Source organism: Lonchura striata, chromosome 3 (assembly GCF_046129695.1).
Source record: "Lonchura striata isolate bLonStr1 chromosome 3, bLonStr1.mat, whole genome shotgun sequence".
Lineage (NCBI taxonomy): Eukaryota > Metazoa > Chordata > Aves > Passeriformes > Estrildidae > Lonchura > Lonchura striata.
In genome coordinates, this window is record NC_134605.1 from 87,779,138 (window position 1) to 87,795,481 (window position 16,344).

The 16,344-nt window shown below is 37.5% G+C and overlaps 1 protein-coding gene across 1 annotated transcript in view; it reads left to right on the forward strand.

Moving 5' to 3' along the window:
• The window catches only part of LOC110468097 (protein eyes shut homolog), a 597,595-nt gene that overhangs the window by 369,635 nt on the left and 211,616 nt on the right, over positions 1-16,344 (forward strand). The gene's annotated exons all lie outside the window — the stretch shown is intronic.

Genomic DNA, 16,344 nt, shown 5'->3' on the forward strand with positions numbered 1-16,344 from the left:
AACATCTCTCATATAAGAAAAAAATGAAATAACTGTGACAATTCTTTTGGGTTTTTGATGTCTTCCTGTCATATCACCTCAGGTCTTTTACTCATCAATTCTCACAGGGATACTATGCAAAAGTACCCTAATTTTATCAGAAAAAATATGCTATTTCAGTGATATGCAAAAATTTGATTTGATGATATACAAAGATATGATTCTGTTTATGTGGGGATTATTTCCTTATTTTGAAGAACATTTTAAAAAGGGATAACATTGTTTTGAACTTGCATGCAAGTTGCTTTTATGAATTTGAATGTTCAAGTCCACATGATCATTTGTATTTGATTGATATTGTCAGGCCGGCAAGATCAGTTTTTGTCTTTCATCTGTGAGGAGTTTTATTTCCCAAAGCTGCCAGGTTGATCAGATGTTAAAATCTTCAGGTTTTGGTTGATTTTGCCACTTAATTATTCCACAGTTCCTGCACAGGATCCTGCACAGGATCCTGGAAATAGCTACAGCCCACTTTTGTTAGCAAGGCACCTCCTTGATGCCTTATCTTCATGTGTGCACTGATATGAAAGTTGTCCTGGGATAAAACTCTCAGTGTCTTTTTGATGCTTTCACTCTTTGACAGCTGTGGTTCCCTTAGTTACATTCACCATTTGTCTCTTCTTCCTATTCAGTATGCAAAATCCAGGGCAGCTAAAGACATTTGGGATGACTCATTCTGCTGAGCATGTTCAGACTTTTTTATCCAATGGCTTCTCATGTTCCCAAGTATCCTGATTTTCCTAGAAATGTGGTAGTGTATAGATGTCTTATACATTCTCAGGTAGCCTGTCAGGCACTTCACCTTTGCTCAGCTATTATTAATATCCAGTCAGCAGCTCTTTTTAAAAATCTATTGTTACCTTGAAATTGGCAGCAGGCAGCATTATGGGGTGGACAGCACATTCAAGCAGGCTGCTACACAGGATCTGTAGTTTTTGATGGTGCATTCATATTGATATCTTAAAAGTTGATGCAATTCAAAACAAATATACCTTTGAGAGTTGTAGGTATAGGTTTATGACCTCATGTTATACAAAGAACAAAAATAAATAATTGCTGTTTTTCTGGAAGAAACGGATCTCAACAGATGGCATTAACTGTGAGGTTGGTATTTCATTAATTTCTCTGTGTGACTCTTTGAGATCCTTTTTGAAAGTTTCAGCAGGTCTGGTTGATGATAAGTAAGAAGTAGGGCCTGAGCAGGTAGCAGACAACTTTCATGAGCCCTTAGAGGGTGTGTTTGGTATCAGTCCATTCCAGCAAAGCTTAAAGCTTAAACTACAGTGAAATGACTTAATGCAGCAGTGCTGTTCAGTGCTTGCATCCTAGACATCTGCCATCTGAACACTTTGAGCTCCTTCCAGACACTGACTTCAACATTGCACTGTTTCCAAGCAGAGTCCCAACGCCTGGGTGGAAAAGCTGTAATCATCCATTGAATAAGTGTATTCTGGGATCTCCTGTAACAAGCTTGATGGCAGACTATCTGCTGGTACTGAAAATGTATACAGGCACACTTTCTTCCTAAAAAAAGAGTTTCAGAAACAAATTTTGTGTTACTTATCGGTCTTGTTTACCCCTTCCTCTCAGTCTCTTTTTCAAGATAGAATTATATCTGAGTCATTAATAGTGGCTGCTACACTCCCTAGAGGCAATGAAGAAGAACAAAGAGCTGGGACTTACCCCTTGAAAAAGGTAATTGTGTTGACCATGTACCAGCAGATACCAGATCATGGCCTCTAACCTTGCTTTGTACCTCTTGAGGTGATACAACCTGCTGGTATAAACCTAAGGGAGATTGTGCAAGAACAATTACTTCCATGTAATTTAGGCAGGACTCCTTCAGATTCAGGAGAAACTAGGCAAGGCAGAGATATATTTGACAGCATGTATGTACTAGCCAGGCAACTAATGCACTGATTACCCAAATACGCAAATAATGCTTTCTTTCAACAGCTACCTAGATTTGTCACCCACTCTTTCATTCTGTATTTGGTAACTGTGGGTTCATTTCTTGCAGACTGATTCTTTATGTAATCGATGAGACTGCGCAAATATTGCCTTGGGTTTCTTTATGCATTCTCCACAACAGATAGCTAAAATCAAGATCTTCCTTAACTATCAATTTACTTAAAAAGTTTTTTTTTGATAAAGGTAAATTTTGAGGCATCAGCTGTAGCAATCTATCCACAAAATTCAACCGGCATGAGAAAAAAAGCAGGTTATGCAAAATTCTTATCACATTTTAATAGATAAAAACTGATCTGAATATTCATCTGTTCCTATTTTATGTATGTGTGATTTTTCTCAAACTTTTTCATCAGCAGAGAGGTTTATGCCACAAACATGAAGCTTTGGGTGTATAACTTCATCCTATTAAAATGCAAATCCATGAGTTTCTCTTCAGAAAAAAATAAGACAATTTGCTGTTAAATCCCATTGAAAATTACTTGTACCAATTAAACTTCTGTGCTTTGGATGGCAAGTGAAGCAAATTGTTGCCATTTCTGATAAATACAAACTCAGTAACCAAAAACTTCCATGTTGCTATGAGGTACACTAAGGTATCTTATTTAATTTTCCATAACCATGTAGTGCCTCCTGAATTGTTAACAATAAAAAAAAAAATGTATTTGCTCTCACAGCAGTTTTTTTTACAGTATTCTGGTACAGTATCTTGGATGCTTGTTTCCAACCTCTGTCACCATTTTTCCTAGTGTTTGTATGACTGCATCTCTCTAACCTCTTCAGTGGCAATTGTGTTTTCATGCAATGACTCACAGTAAGCACTGCATCAACTACATTATAATGTATCTGTGAAACTTTGTATGATAAATGCAATGTGTCAATATGTATTGATTCTCCCTACTGGATCTGGCTGACATGCAGCTAGTTTTCTTCACAGTAGCTTGTATGGTGCTGTGTTTTAGGCTGGTGACCCAAGCAGTGTTGCTAATATATGGATGATTTGGCTGTTGCTGAACACTGCTTACACAGCATCAATTCCTGCTGTTCCTTGCTCTTACCCTTCAGGGTGTGGTCAAGAGCCTGGGAGGAGACACAGCTGAGGCAGCTGATCCTGGGTAACCAAAAGGATATCCCATAACATATAGCATCACGTTGAATGATAGAATGGGAAGAAATTTTTCCAAAATATCTGTTGCTCAAGGATTGGCTGGGCACCTGCCTGCTGGTGGTTATTGCTTTTGCATCGGGTTTGTTTTTGTTTCCTTCCTTTGCTATACTGTCTTAATGGCAACCCACAAGTTTGCTCACTTTTCCCCTTCTCTAACATCCTGATGGGGGGGGTGGGAGCAAGAGAGTGGAGGGATCTTATCTTCCAGCTGGGCTCTACCCAGTATATTCCCTCAACTGCACTGTCACCTCAGAGGGACATCTGCAGCTAATTTGTGTTATGCTCACTAAGAATCACACCCAGTATTTTCTCTTATACATCTGTTATTGATAATATGTCATTGATAATTTGTAGGTTTGACTTTTTAGTGTGTTAAAGGTATCTCCAGAAGTGAGAGCCCTGCCTGACTAGCTAGTAAGAACCATTCCTTCTGTAAGGAACTAACAACATCTTTATAAAGAAATACTAGGACAGGCAGCAGAAAGTCCTCATATTTTATATTAAAATATTAATATGAGTTTATGATAATCTTGCATAATCTTTGAGTTAAATAGATGCTGAAACATGGGGTTTTCTTGTGGTATCTTAACACAAGGATGCAAAAATACCTTCACAGTTGGTAGCCACTTGATTTGACCTAAATTGCAGGAAGTCATCTGGGAGGAAGCATGGTTTTCTTTAACCAAAGACCAAAACTCTTCAAAATAAGTAATATGCCAAATTTTGGTAGAACAATCTAGGAACTAGAACATTTAACCTCTTCATAATAAAAGCTTAGTCTGAAGTCAGACAAAGTAGAAGAAAAATGGCTAGACAACCCTCAGCGACCAACTATGATCTTGCAGGTGGGTTTTAGTCTCTCACTTCCTTTGTGAAATTTAGTGAATTTGCATCTTCTTTTATCCTATTTTCTTCTTCATTATCTCTGAGCCCAGATTCTGTGCTCTTTTCTCTTAAGAGTAGTTTCAGTTTCTCTGCTGAAGCTGCAGTCTGCTAGTTTCCTGTGTTGCCTATTGTCTTCCATCTGGGTTGTGACTTAGAAATTTTACATTTTTTTAATCAGAGCCCACTCTTTGACTCATTATGGAAACCATCATATTTTATCTTTCTGACAGTTTAAATTTTATGCTTAGGGGACAATAATTCTAATTTTAAATAGCAGCAAATGAAATATGTAGCCTATTACAAAATCACACTGATATACAACTGTCTAGGAAAACCCTGACCCTAAAAGTTTTAACACTATTTTTCCAGTGTTAATAAGACAAATGGTTTTGGTGGCAGCTGCAGTATTTGTAACTTGGTCCTGTTTCTCCTTAGTAATCTGTCACTCTTCTTTTCTCCATGTGTTTGAAACTTGTGTAAAGATGCAGCTCAGTTAGGGTTTTTTACAAGTTTTATTTAATTTTTATGCTTTCTACTTCCAACATATATTCTTTACTGTTTCCTTGTGTGTTGGTTTCTGTGTATTCATTATTCCTAGTACCCTCTTCCAGCAGGTGATTGCCAGACACTCATGCAATTTTAATTAAGGAAATTTCACTTCTTCCATCTTTGATGTTTTCAGTTCTTTATCTGATCTCTTTAATTTTGTGGGCTTTCCTTCCAAAAAAGAAAACCATCACTGAAGGTGTAGTTTTGTTTGTCTGGACTCTGTTTAAATTATAGTGATTTCTGTTTACCTCTTTGCAGAGTTAATGTAGGTGATTAGTGTTTCTGTAGTGTCCTTGACATTTATCAATCTACAGTGTAAGGTTTTCTTTTTTTTTTTTTTTTTTAGACTGTGTAGCTGATGAATAAAAAGACTTTTTTTTTTTTTGTTGAAAAATAGAGACTACCAAATTCAAAAGCATTTGGTTTCCTGTTATGCATGCTCAGTTAGACTCATAGTTCTGTCATCTTGCCTAGAACCTACTCTAATAATATCAGCAATCTCTCTCTGCATTCATTCTCAGTACAGGATCTCCCATTCTCATTGATCTTCTATGTAGAAGTTTCCATTATTCAGAAACAATAAATTGACTTTGTGTTTCTTGACAGCTTTGACATTTTGCTGTGTTGCTTCATTTCTTTTCCCAATAGCAAACAGTGTAGCAGAGGCAGATTTTATAGAAAACTGCAGTAAATAGAGTCCGTTCCTGATCCCTGGCAAATAAGCCCTTCAGTGCTGTTTGCTTAATGGCTTCACTCTAAACTAAGTATCTGAATGTACCTATTGGGCATGCAGGGAATATCTCAGCCTGAGCAGTGGTCAAAAACATTTGCCAAGCCAGCAGGAAATGCACTTTGCTCTGAAGGTAGAAGCTGACTAAGCTGCTGTAATGTAGAGTCATTATTAAGAGAAGAACATGATGATCACATTGTAAATTTGTGATATTTGGTGTGCAACATTAAGAAAAAAAAAAAAGAGAGCAGAACAAAGGAATACAGCAGAAATACCACAGGAATACAGCAAGCTGTTTTCCCTGTGTATAATAGTAACAGAAAAAAGCAATATGTGATTTGTTTTCATGTCTTATTATACAGATTTTTATACCAGGTTACATAATTCTGCTTTACAGACAATTATTTACAGGCATGTTGAGGGAGGGGATCTTTATCCTCTGCTCTGCCCTGGTGAGGCCACATCTGGAGTGCTGTGTCCAGTTTTGGGCTCCTCAATACAAGAGAAACATGGGTCTACTGGACAGACACCTGTTGGGGTGTGTTTTATGTTCCCCCCCACTTATGGTTTCTCCCTCTCCCCTTCTTTATGTTAAATGGTTGGCCTCCCTTCTTCTCCTCCCCCCTCCATCTGCCAGTCATCCCTCCCTCTACCCATTGGTTCATTCACGCCGGGTCACTCCCCTGGCCCCTCCCCAGGGCCTGTCCGTCACTCTGGGGCCCCTCCCCTTCACCTAGAAAGTTCTACCAGGGCCTCGGGTGATAGGCTGGTCCTGGGGTCCCCTCCCTCCCTCTCACCCCATTGGATGTTTCCCCTGTTGTCACCTTGGTTGCCACCCCCAGTTGTTATCCCATTGGTTGACTGTTGTTCCCTCCCCTTGTTACCTCCCCCATATAAAAGGTCGTGCACACAGCACTCGGTGCCTTTTGGGGTTTATCTCCTTGTGAGCTACGGTTGTCTCCTAAGACTGCTAATAAACTTGGAATGCAGATACTGCCCAGAAGGACGGCTCCTTTGCTTTTGTCGACGTCGCTCCATGTCTCTCCCAGTCTGGTGGGTTTGTTCCCACGGGCCATAGCGCAGTGGCACCTGAGAGTGGCCTTTCCTGCCCGCAGTGCCAAGGACACTGGCTAGCTGACACTTGGGGAGGCACCACGACAGACACCAGCACATCGTCACAAAGTTAGTTAGGGAACTGGAACAACTCTCCGGTTAAGAAAGCCTGAGAGAGCCAGGACTGTTGAGCCTGGAGAAAGCTCTGGAAGAAAACTCACAAATACTCTACAAACATCTGAAGAAAGGCTACAAAAAGTGCAAAGCCAGGTTATTTTCCACAGTGCCAAGTGACAGAATCAGAGGCATGGGGCACAAGATGAAAGACAGGAAGTGTCATTTGAATATCGGAAGTTTTCCACTATGAGGGTGTCTGAGCACTGGCACAAGTTTGTCTGATTGGTATCGGAGTTTCCATTCATGGAGATACTCAAAACCTCTCTGGACTTGATCCTGGGCATTTGGCTATAGGTGACACTACTTCAGTAGGGAGGCTGGGGATAAAGTAGGGATAAGGTAACCTCCAGAGATCCCTCCAAACCTCAGCCATGGTATGATCTGTTACTGCTCATTTCCCTAGCATTCTGTGTTGGTTGCTACTCTGGAGATATAGAATACAGGTTCAGTGTCTGCTGAAGATGGTTCTTTACCCTCACCTAATATTTCTGTTTCTAAGGGAATGATAGGAGAAGAAACATGAATTATTTCACATGGTCAGATGCACTTCAATGTGGCAGTAGAAGCCTCATTGGCTGCAGAATAGTGGAAGGGAGGGCTCTGAGTACTCTGAGTAACAGATCATCATACTGTTATTAATTACACTTGTAATCTCTCTGAAGACTGAATAGAAAATTAAATTATTTTATCTTAGTAGGATGTATATTTCATGGACATGGGGATTTTTTTAACCTCATTCAAAGGGTTTTTAATAACATTGACTTTTTTTGACTTTTGGCAAGTTTTTTTTTTTCTTTTTCTATAAGAATATACTTTAAAAGGAATGCAAATGAATTGAATTTCTGGAAAAGGAAAGTGGCTGACCTTGAGGCGTTTGTCCTGCATAACAGCCTGAGGTATGTTGATAGTAAAAATGAAAGAGGTAAGATTTCGTCTTGAGAAGAATTAGAACAGGTGAGCATTGAGGCTTAGAGCAATGTTAGGGAGGGAGAGGAGGGAAGTCATTTTCAGAATTTGAATTGGAAGCAAGTAAAGGAGCAGTTTAGAATCTGCCATGCATGTTTTAATTATTTTAATATGTGTTTTCTTTTTTATAAGTGAAGAAATTAGTTTAAACTTCCAGTTTTTAGAACATAGTTTAATTTCTCCTCTAGATGATATAGTGCATAATATAGTTTCCTGTGAACCTGATCATTTTGTTTACTGTGGTTTTCCTGGGGGCTATCAATTCCAAATAAAATTTGTGAATGCTTTAGGCAAGGAGTCTAAGAGCATGAAACTCATGGCAACTGAGAATTTTAGAATTAGGTGTATTTTTTGCCAAGTATATGAATAGTATACAAGTCAAGGTGGGGAAAAATAAAATTTAGAGCTAAAGCAGAAGGAAATGCTCCACAATACCAGCCTTTGGCAGTGAGTAGGTGGTGACACGGTGCCTCCTTCGGTTGGCAGCTAGCTCAGTGCTAGGCACGCTTGTCAACAAAGGCCAGCCCCTTTGGCCACTGTGGGCAGGGGGTATGACCTGTGAGTCCTGCTGCACCAGACCTCTAGGGGACCCTGTGCACCGATGACAAAGACTCAGGAGTCGTCCTTTCGGGGGTACCACAGCTCCAAGTTTATTAGTGGTCCACGGGAACCACCTTAGCTCGAATAGGGTATGCCCCAAAAGCCAGGAGGGTACAGTTGGCAGGGGATTATAACAGTGGTAACACGGAGAGGGAACATCAATGAACCAATGGGGAATAACCAGGGAGTGGTGAAGGGTATAACAATCAAGGAAGATATCCAATAGGGAGAAGGGGAAGGAGGGGTCCCTGGGGATCAGCCTATCACCCGAGACCCTGGCTGTGAGGTTCTGGATGGAAGGGAGCGGCCTCAGGGTGACAGACAAGCCCCGGGGTGGAGTCAGGGGGATGACTCAGCTCAAAGTTACACAACAGGGGTGGAGAAAGGGAAGACTGACAGGTGAAAGAGGGAGGAGGAGAAGGAGGGACGGACCAAATAACATAAAGAGGGGGAGAGGGAGAAACCATAATGTGGGGAAACTAAAAACACACCCCAACAAGGTAGTACAGTTCAAAGCTCCAGATAAACACATATTGTCATAAGTCTCTCAGGACTGCATCTCTCAAAACAGTAATTGAAGCTAAATTAAAGAATTAGGTAACCAAATCCAAGTGCTTGCTGGAAGTTTTTGCTTCCTCAGAAGATGTAAAATACCAGATTATATGTCCACTTCTCAGCTCTGCCAAGTTAAACTGCCGTTAATCTAAATCTGTGTTAATATGATGAATTATAGATACACTTTCATGTTCTACTACATTTGTCACAAGGGCAGTAACACCTAACTGAACAACAGAGCAGACAAAAAAGAGGTGTAACCTGCCAGTTGTTTCATTAAAAATTAACAAAAGTTTTAAATTTTTGGTTATTGGTAGAATATATTTGGTTTATAACACAAAAATTCATATTGATTTACTATAGTAAGATATTTAAATGCATTTTGGAAGTCTGTGGATTCATCACCTTCTTGGCACATCATGGTTAACATTTTTATATGATCTGTGTACTGCAGATAACACCTCTGAACACATAAATGCATGTGTCTAACATCTTGGTAACCTTGGAATGCCCACATGCTCTGAAAATCTTTGTTATATGTCAGGCAGTTCTCCTCATTACCATGTTCCTAATTCTGTAAACTACTACTTCTCACCTGGTCCTGATACATGCCTCATTGGAGACTCTAGAGTATTTTGGGGAAGTGAAGGCATTTATTGAAAGGTACAGTGTGCCAGCTGATATATTCCTTACCTAGTGTGTGAGGAATACTATGTTACCTTGCAACACCTCTTGTCTTAAAAAATTTTGCTAGAAAAAGGAATGTATTTAAGGTGTACAAATCCAGGCAAACAAGTTGCATATGTTTCTAGAAGATGTGCTGGCATTATATAAGAAAAGCACACATCATGAAAATTTATAAAGAATTTTTCTCCTCTCTCCCTTTTTCAACAGAGAGTCTTCATCTTTCTTAGAAGTCTGACAACATTAGGCCCTGCTGAATATCATATACCATATGTATTCATTAAAGAAAAGCCTATTTTATGAGAACATTTTCATTTTTATAGACCTGTTTTAATTTTGAAGACAATCTTGTGTTTTAGGTAAGGTGTTACCTCTTCTAGTCAGACAGATGTACAACTTCTTGTTAGAACTCCTCCCTTTTTTGAACCTCAACATCCATAATTCACTAAGAAGTATTTCACGCTGAATCTTACTTTAGAAATAGGATATCCTGACTTGAAAATGACCCATGATAATCACCAAATCCATCAGCATATAATGCTTGATATAAACATCTCTTGGGTTAAATGTTTGTAGATTTGAGTGATTGGCTATTTATTGGACAAAAACCAGAACCGGAGAAGCTGACTGACTTGGACTGTAAACTAATCCATGGTGATGGACTCAGAACACCTTTCCCTAAGTGCTGTAACACTGTAATTTGTTAGCATGGTGTTCAACGTGTGTCACTCTGCAAAGGTGATGTGCAGAGAGATTAACTGATTTCCACTGTTTGATAGAGTCTGCACTATTCAAGAATGGTAAGTCCATTTTCCAAATTTCACTCTACATTTTCTAGTCCTCACAGGCCACTGTATTTTCCATCTTTCTCAGGGACAATTGTACCAGATTGAACAGAAAGAACTGAAAAAAGATAAATTACAGTAGTTGAACTTATTAAGAATTGCAATAGCAAATACATTAAGTGAATTATGCATTATGGTTTTAAGCATAAACACTGAAATTATTTACAAAAGGGGCAGATATTATTAGCCATAAGGCTTAGGAATATCCTTTCTCATATCAGAATTTTCATATCCCTTTTGAAATGAAACATTATACTTGTTACAGTGCAAGCCAAGACCACGTTTAAAAGATAAGGATCCTGGCCAAGGGTGAACTTTTTATACAAATGGTAAGGGAATTTCTCAGTACTTTTGAATCTTTCAGACTTACTGATTTTAATTAATCCTTTGTGGTTTAATGAATCATTCTGAGCTAGAACTGTCAGGATCATGGAAAATTGACAGTGAAGCACTTACACTCAAAATTTAGACTGCCAGTCAATTTTGATGAAGAAATGATACAAGAGGAATGTGAATGTCAGTTGTGTAGTGAGCTGGTTGCCCCTGAGTCAGGAACCAGCAGATGACCAGTCTGGTTTCCACTGTGAAGCACAGCAGTGCAGGAGATGGTTTGCCAATTCAGACCCAATGAGGGAGGATAGCCTGTTACCTGCTCTACAGCACAGGAGACTGGAAGAACTATTCACTTGCTGGTTTCCCATAGCGGAACTGTCAGGGTTGCTACTTAGGTAACCCCTGATTTTAGTGGCTAGAACAAATGAGACATGAAGAGCAGAAATGTAAGCCTCTACCACACTAGTTTAGGGATTTATTTTCTCCCCTTCTTCTGCCTATATTATTATGCTTTACCTTTCTTGTTTTATGAAATTCTAGTGATAGCATTCAGTATCCATGGCAGATACAATAAAACCAGATTCAAGGTAATAACAGTAAATCCTTTTAAAAATTTAATAGAGGTAGTTAGAAAAAAAAATCTGGATTTCACTTACCACTTGAACCCCTTTTTAGTTGTACTTTTTAGTATACCTTAATTAACATTATTTTGGAATGTTTGGCTCAGAATCAAAAATCAGTGTAAAATCATCTATTACATTAAAATATTAATTGAATTAAACTTTGGTGTTGTGTATAGGTTTATAGTATTTCATTTCATAGTCAGTATGAGTCAGGATGGGGAAGATTTCAGTTCCTTTGTGTTTCACCCAATTTATTGATATGATAGCATGTAGGCAATTTTACCAGTGCATATTCCCATTTTGCTTTCCCATTTCTACACTAGTACCAGGACAGAAGCTGAAGCAATATTCCTTTCCCCATATTTTAAGTGTTTTATTACTTTTGTTTCAGAGCTAATACTGCTTTTCATTTTCCTACACATTTTGAAATGTCATTAAACTCTTAGGCCTACTCTGTTATCTAACAATAAAAATTTTTGTGGTTTAAAATTTGAACTGAGTATGGAAAGTGTTATTAAAAGTAAATATTAGGAAGTGAATTAATGAACAGTATAGATACATCAAAGACACACACTCCCCTGCCATTGTCTACTTCTACAGGACTTCTCAAAGGGAGGTACATTTTTCTCTCATTAGGAGCTATGCAAATTAACCAGACAAGCCTCATCCATTTTTCTTGAACTACTAGAGTAAAAATGAATAAGATTTAATTTTTATTAATTTATTTTTCAGAAATTTAAATCAGCAAGAAACGTATTTTGGCAAGGTGATGTCTAAGTCACTGGTGTTGATTTTTAACAAAGTCTTGAATACTTTTAGTCTTGAAGAAAGTACCTGTCCCATATACAGCATGCTGCCTTGAATGTAGGCAAGTTTCAGTGTTCAGTAAGTGAAATATAAAGGCAGAATAATGTCCTACTGGATTAAACCCATTCTGATTGTCTTGCTGCTAATTTGATAGTGTGTATATTTCTATTTTGTGCTCTATGTAATTCAGTATCTTAGAGAGGAAAATAGATTTTAAAATTACATCTATAAAGAACAAATTCCAAATTTTTCTTTAGAGAGAAGCATTACCACCGCAACCCACACACAAATGGAACTTAGACATGGGGTTTTTTGTTTGGTTTAGCTTGGTTTGGTTCTTTTTAATTTTTTTTTTTAATTTTCGTATTTTTCTTTAGTGGGCTTGATATTGAAGTTCAGTTGCAGTAGGCTTCAAGCAAGTTACAACTGAGATAGCCAATTTTTTATGGCCAATTTAAAAAGAATACAGAGGTGAGATTATGGCTTGCTTAATTTCAGAGTTCATTTTGACTATTTCATATGATTCCAATCACTAGCAGAAAACAAAACTGGAGTAAAGAAGCTATTATCTAAGCTGAGGTGCTTTTTGTGTTACTGATTTCCAAATGGCTCATCATGATTTTAGTAAATACAAGTTAAAATTTTATTTGAGTATTCCAAACTGTGCACCTGACTTATTTTATTTAAGTTTGAAATACTGAATTGAAAAAGTTTTGTAGTCTATTGAAGAGAGTTCTACTAATCCAACTCCAAAATCAGACATATTTCAGGAACTACAAAGATGTGAAAGACTACTAAATAGTGTATTCTGGTACACTGTAATGACTATAATGAGAATATTTAAGATACGTAACATTTGTCTTGACTAGAGACAAATGAGGAAAGACTGTGCTACACTTTGTTTTCTTTCCAACTAATCATACTTTTGAATTAAATTCTCAGATCATAAACCAAAAAATCATTTTATTATTTATGAATCTGTAGTGAATTGACAGCATGTAAGTTCATTTCATTAGGAACTCATTCTAGGTTAATTCTATCTAGCAGCAGCTTAATTTGGGCTAGTCAGTAAGGGAGATGTTAATAAATTATTTGGCACATATGTGTGAACTTTTCCTACAAGGTAAGTATCAGTACTCATTTTTTGTCAAGTATAAAGGGCATTTAAAGAGCATGGTTACTATATGTCAAACATATCTGAATAGATTTTGAATAGCGAATTTTATTAAACTAAATTTCTGGTGTTGCTCTGGCCCTGACATTTTCAGGCAATTTAAATGTTACAGTTTGTCAGCATATTAATGTATTTTTGTGAATGGAAGGGAACTCAGCTATATGTGAAGTCTACATTTTAATATTCTGATAAAGGTATCTGTTCTCAAAAGTAGAAGAATAAAAGCCACTTACTTTTGATTATATATATATCAATAGCTCTTATTCCTATATATCTCTAAGATGTTGATTTTTTGTAGACATAGCATAGTAGAACAAACGCCAGTAATTGTTTGACCAAAATGTTTATAATGTAGTTATAGTTAAAAAACAAGTAATAATTTTAAGATTGATTTACAGGGATGCATTATCTTCAATATATGCACATATATCAATGTAAGAGAAATTATTAGGTGTCCAGCCAGTAGCGAGGGGAAGGAAACCACGTTGTTAAAATATTCACACAATAGAGTGTTTAGGTAAATATGCAGCTAAATATTAATTTCCAAACTAATTTGCTCTTCACTGAGCAAAGTGGACCATAGGTTGACATAGTGAATTTTCCCTATACCAGTGTCTTGGATGAACTTAACTTGGCACAGTAGCTATTGTAATATTGTATTGTATCTGCCTTTTGCATTTATTGATTTCTTTTATTTTCTTTTATGTTTGTTCATTTTTACAATCCCAAGAAAGAGGACTTTTGTTGAAACACATGCATGGTATGACTGAGACAATCATATGAGGCTCAGGGGAAAAAAAGAGCACAGCTTAAACAAGCTGATTTATGCAGCCAATATTAAAACACTGTTAATTTTTTTTTCTTTTTTTTGGGGGTGGGGGAATGTTACAGGTCCCATGTAGTCTCCAGCTCAGAATCCTGTAACCATTTCTGTCTGTGTTCATAATAAATTTATAACAGATCCTTCATCCTGTTAAACTGAGAATTGTTTTACTTACTATTTATAAAAGGCTGGGGAAAAATAACAAGTATCTCTTATAAAAATTAAAATGTGAAGTAGGGCAAAGCATCTTTGAAGATTACCTGGTATATTTTATTATAATGATGGCAGCAAAAGCAGCCTGCTGAGTGTATGTCCATCTTGGCAGTCCATCACATTATTTCCATGCCAGAGTGGCTGGCAAAGAGGAAAATAAAGAGTTTTCCATTGCCTGTAATCCATATGAATAACCTCTGACAGCCCTTGTGGAGTATCAAATAGTATTGTTTTCATAATGCACAAAGTTAACTTGGAGGAGAGTGTTCACATCCAGTTCTTGAATGAAGTTTTTGTTTCCTTTTATGTTCCAGGAAGCTTCATTGTAATAATCTGTGTTTATTCCAGAGAAACCATCTTTCCTTTGCCACATTCGAACTGTGTTAACTTTAAATGCCACCTTATAGATGGTTACATAACTTTCCACATTTTTTTCAGTGTAATAATATATATTTTTTAAAGTCTTAATTTCCTGTAAGCCTTTGCTGCTAAGGAAATAAACAATAAATTATTAGTGAACTCTTTGAGCTGTCCCATGGGTTGGAAGGCCTGTTCATTGTGTTTATAGTGTATGGCATGGCATGTTGTGTTATGTTCCAGCGTGGTTGAGCAGTGCAGAGAAAAGCAATTCTCCTTGCTTCAACTGTATTGTACTTGTGCAGCCTATCTGTCTGCGGGGAGGGAGATGGCTCTTCTTTCCCTTTAGTATGATTGATTTTTAACCCCATTTATACTTGTACCATCCACAACATGCTATGGCACAGTTCCACAATTTAATTTTGAGTTGTATGAAAAGCAATCCCCCTAACATGCTTTCATCTTTGCATTAATTTATGTCGTTTCATGTCCTTTTCACTCTGCATCTTGAGAAACAGAAAACTTTATTCATGTGCACACTGCTTTGTTCTGTCTCTCATTGACAGTGAGTTTTCCTGCCTGAAAATTCCTGGTCTGTACAGTTATTCTGTTCAGAAACTCTTATATGTATAATCATCCTTACATACCTTATAATTTTGCATATTATACCATATAATTTTGACACTTTTGCACAGTGAAATCCTGTTCTCAGGGTTTTGGTTTTGCTAACCTGACTAGTGCAGAAAACATTGAGCCACTCAAATACATTGAAGACCACAGACTCTAATAAGGACTTGCAGAGAGAATTTCTAGGGACTTTCCATATTGACAAACCTCACCATTTACTCACAATTTTTCTGCTTCTGTTTTAACCATTCTTCTAATTTATTGAAGGCCTTCCTTGTTATCCTAGGGGGACTGAGTTGCTTCAGAATTCTTTAACACAGAATCTTGTTAAAATCTTTTGGAAATCAAAGACTGTGTGCCAAAGCATCCTTTTCACATAGTCAGTGTTCCTCCTGTGAGTTACAATTTCTCTTTTCAGAAACCCTATCAACTATTCCCCCGTACATTACATTCATTTACATATATGTTAATACTGTTCTTCAGTGTAATTCATAATCACTGTCTTGAATGGAATTGGGACTTACTGATCTCTAGTTTGAGGTATGTCCTTGCATGGCCTAGTCTTGTCCCCATTTTCAAAATCACAAAAGCAAAAACTCAAGCCTCCCTCCCCTGCCCCAAAAATCCATGTCTACCATTCCCATGGTTTGGATGCCTTTTTAAGTGACGACCACAGTAATTTCCCATAAGAATCCCAGGCAAATACTGCTTGATCTTTCTTCTTTTTTGCCACAGTAGACTTATTTTTTTTTAACATTTTCTAGTAATAATTCAGTTTGAGACAGATCTCTGATGTACTCCAACTAAAAAGGGGTTCCATCACAGGAACCTTCCAGATCTATTCTTCATTAAATTTTGATTTGATGAGTCATTTACATTTCCTCCTAGAGCCTTGTCTCTTTGAACATTCTCTTTACACTTAGCTGGTCTATTAGCCCTAAAGCCTTTCTGGCAGGCTTAATGCTCCTGTTGGGCTTTAAAAAGCATTTAATGCTTTCCATTATGCTTTCAGAAAATTGTTCCTCTAGATATTTTTATTTTTCTTTCTGCAGCTATCTAAACCTGACTTCATTGTTAAAAATGGGTCCTTGGCAGTGCATAACAACTTACTGTTCTCTGTGTTTTCAGTGCCCCTGCAGTGATTCCCATTTTTAGTAGGTCCTTAGGC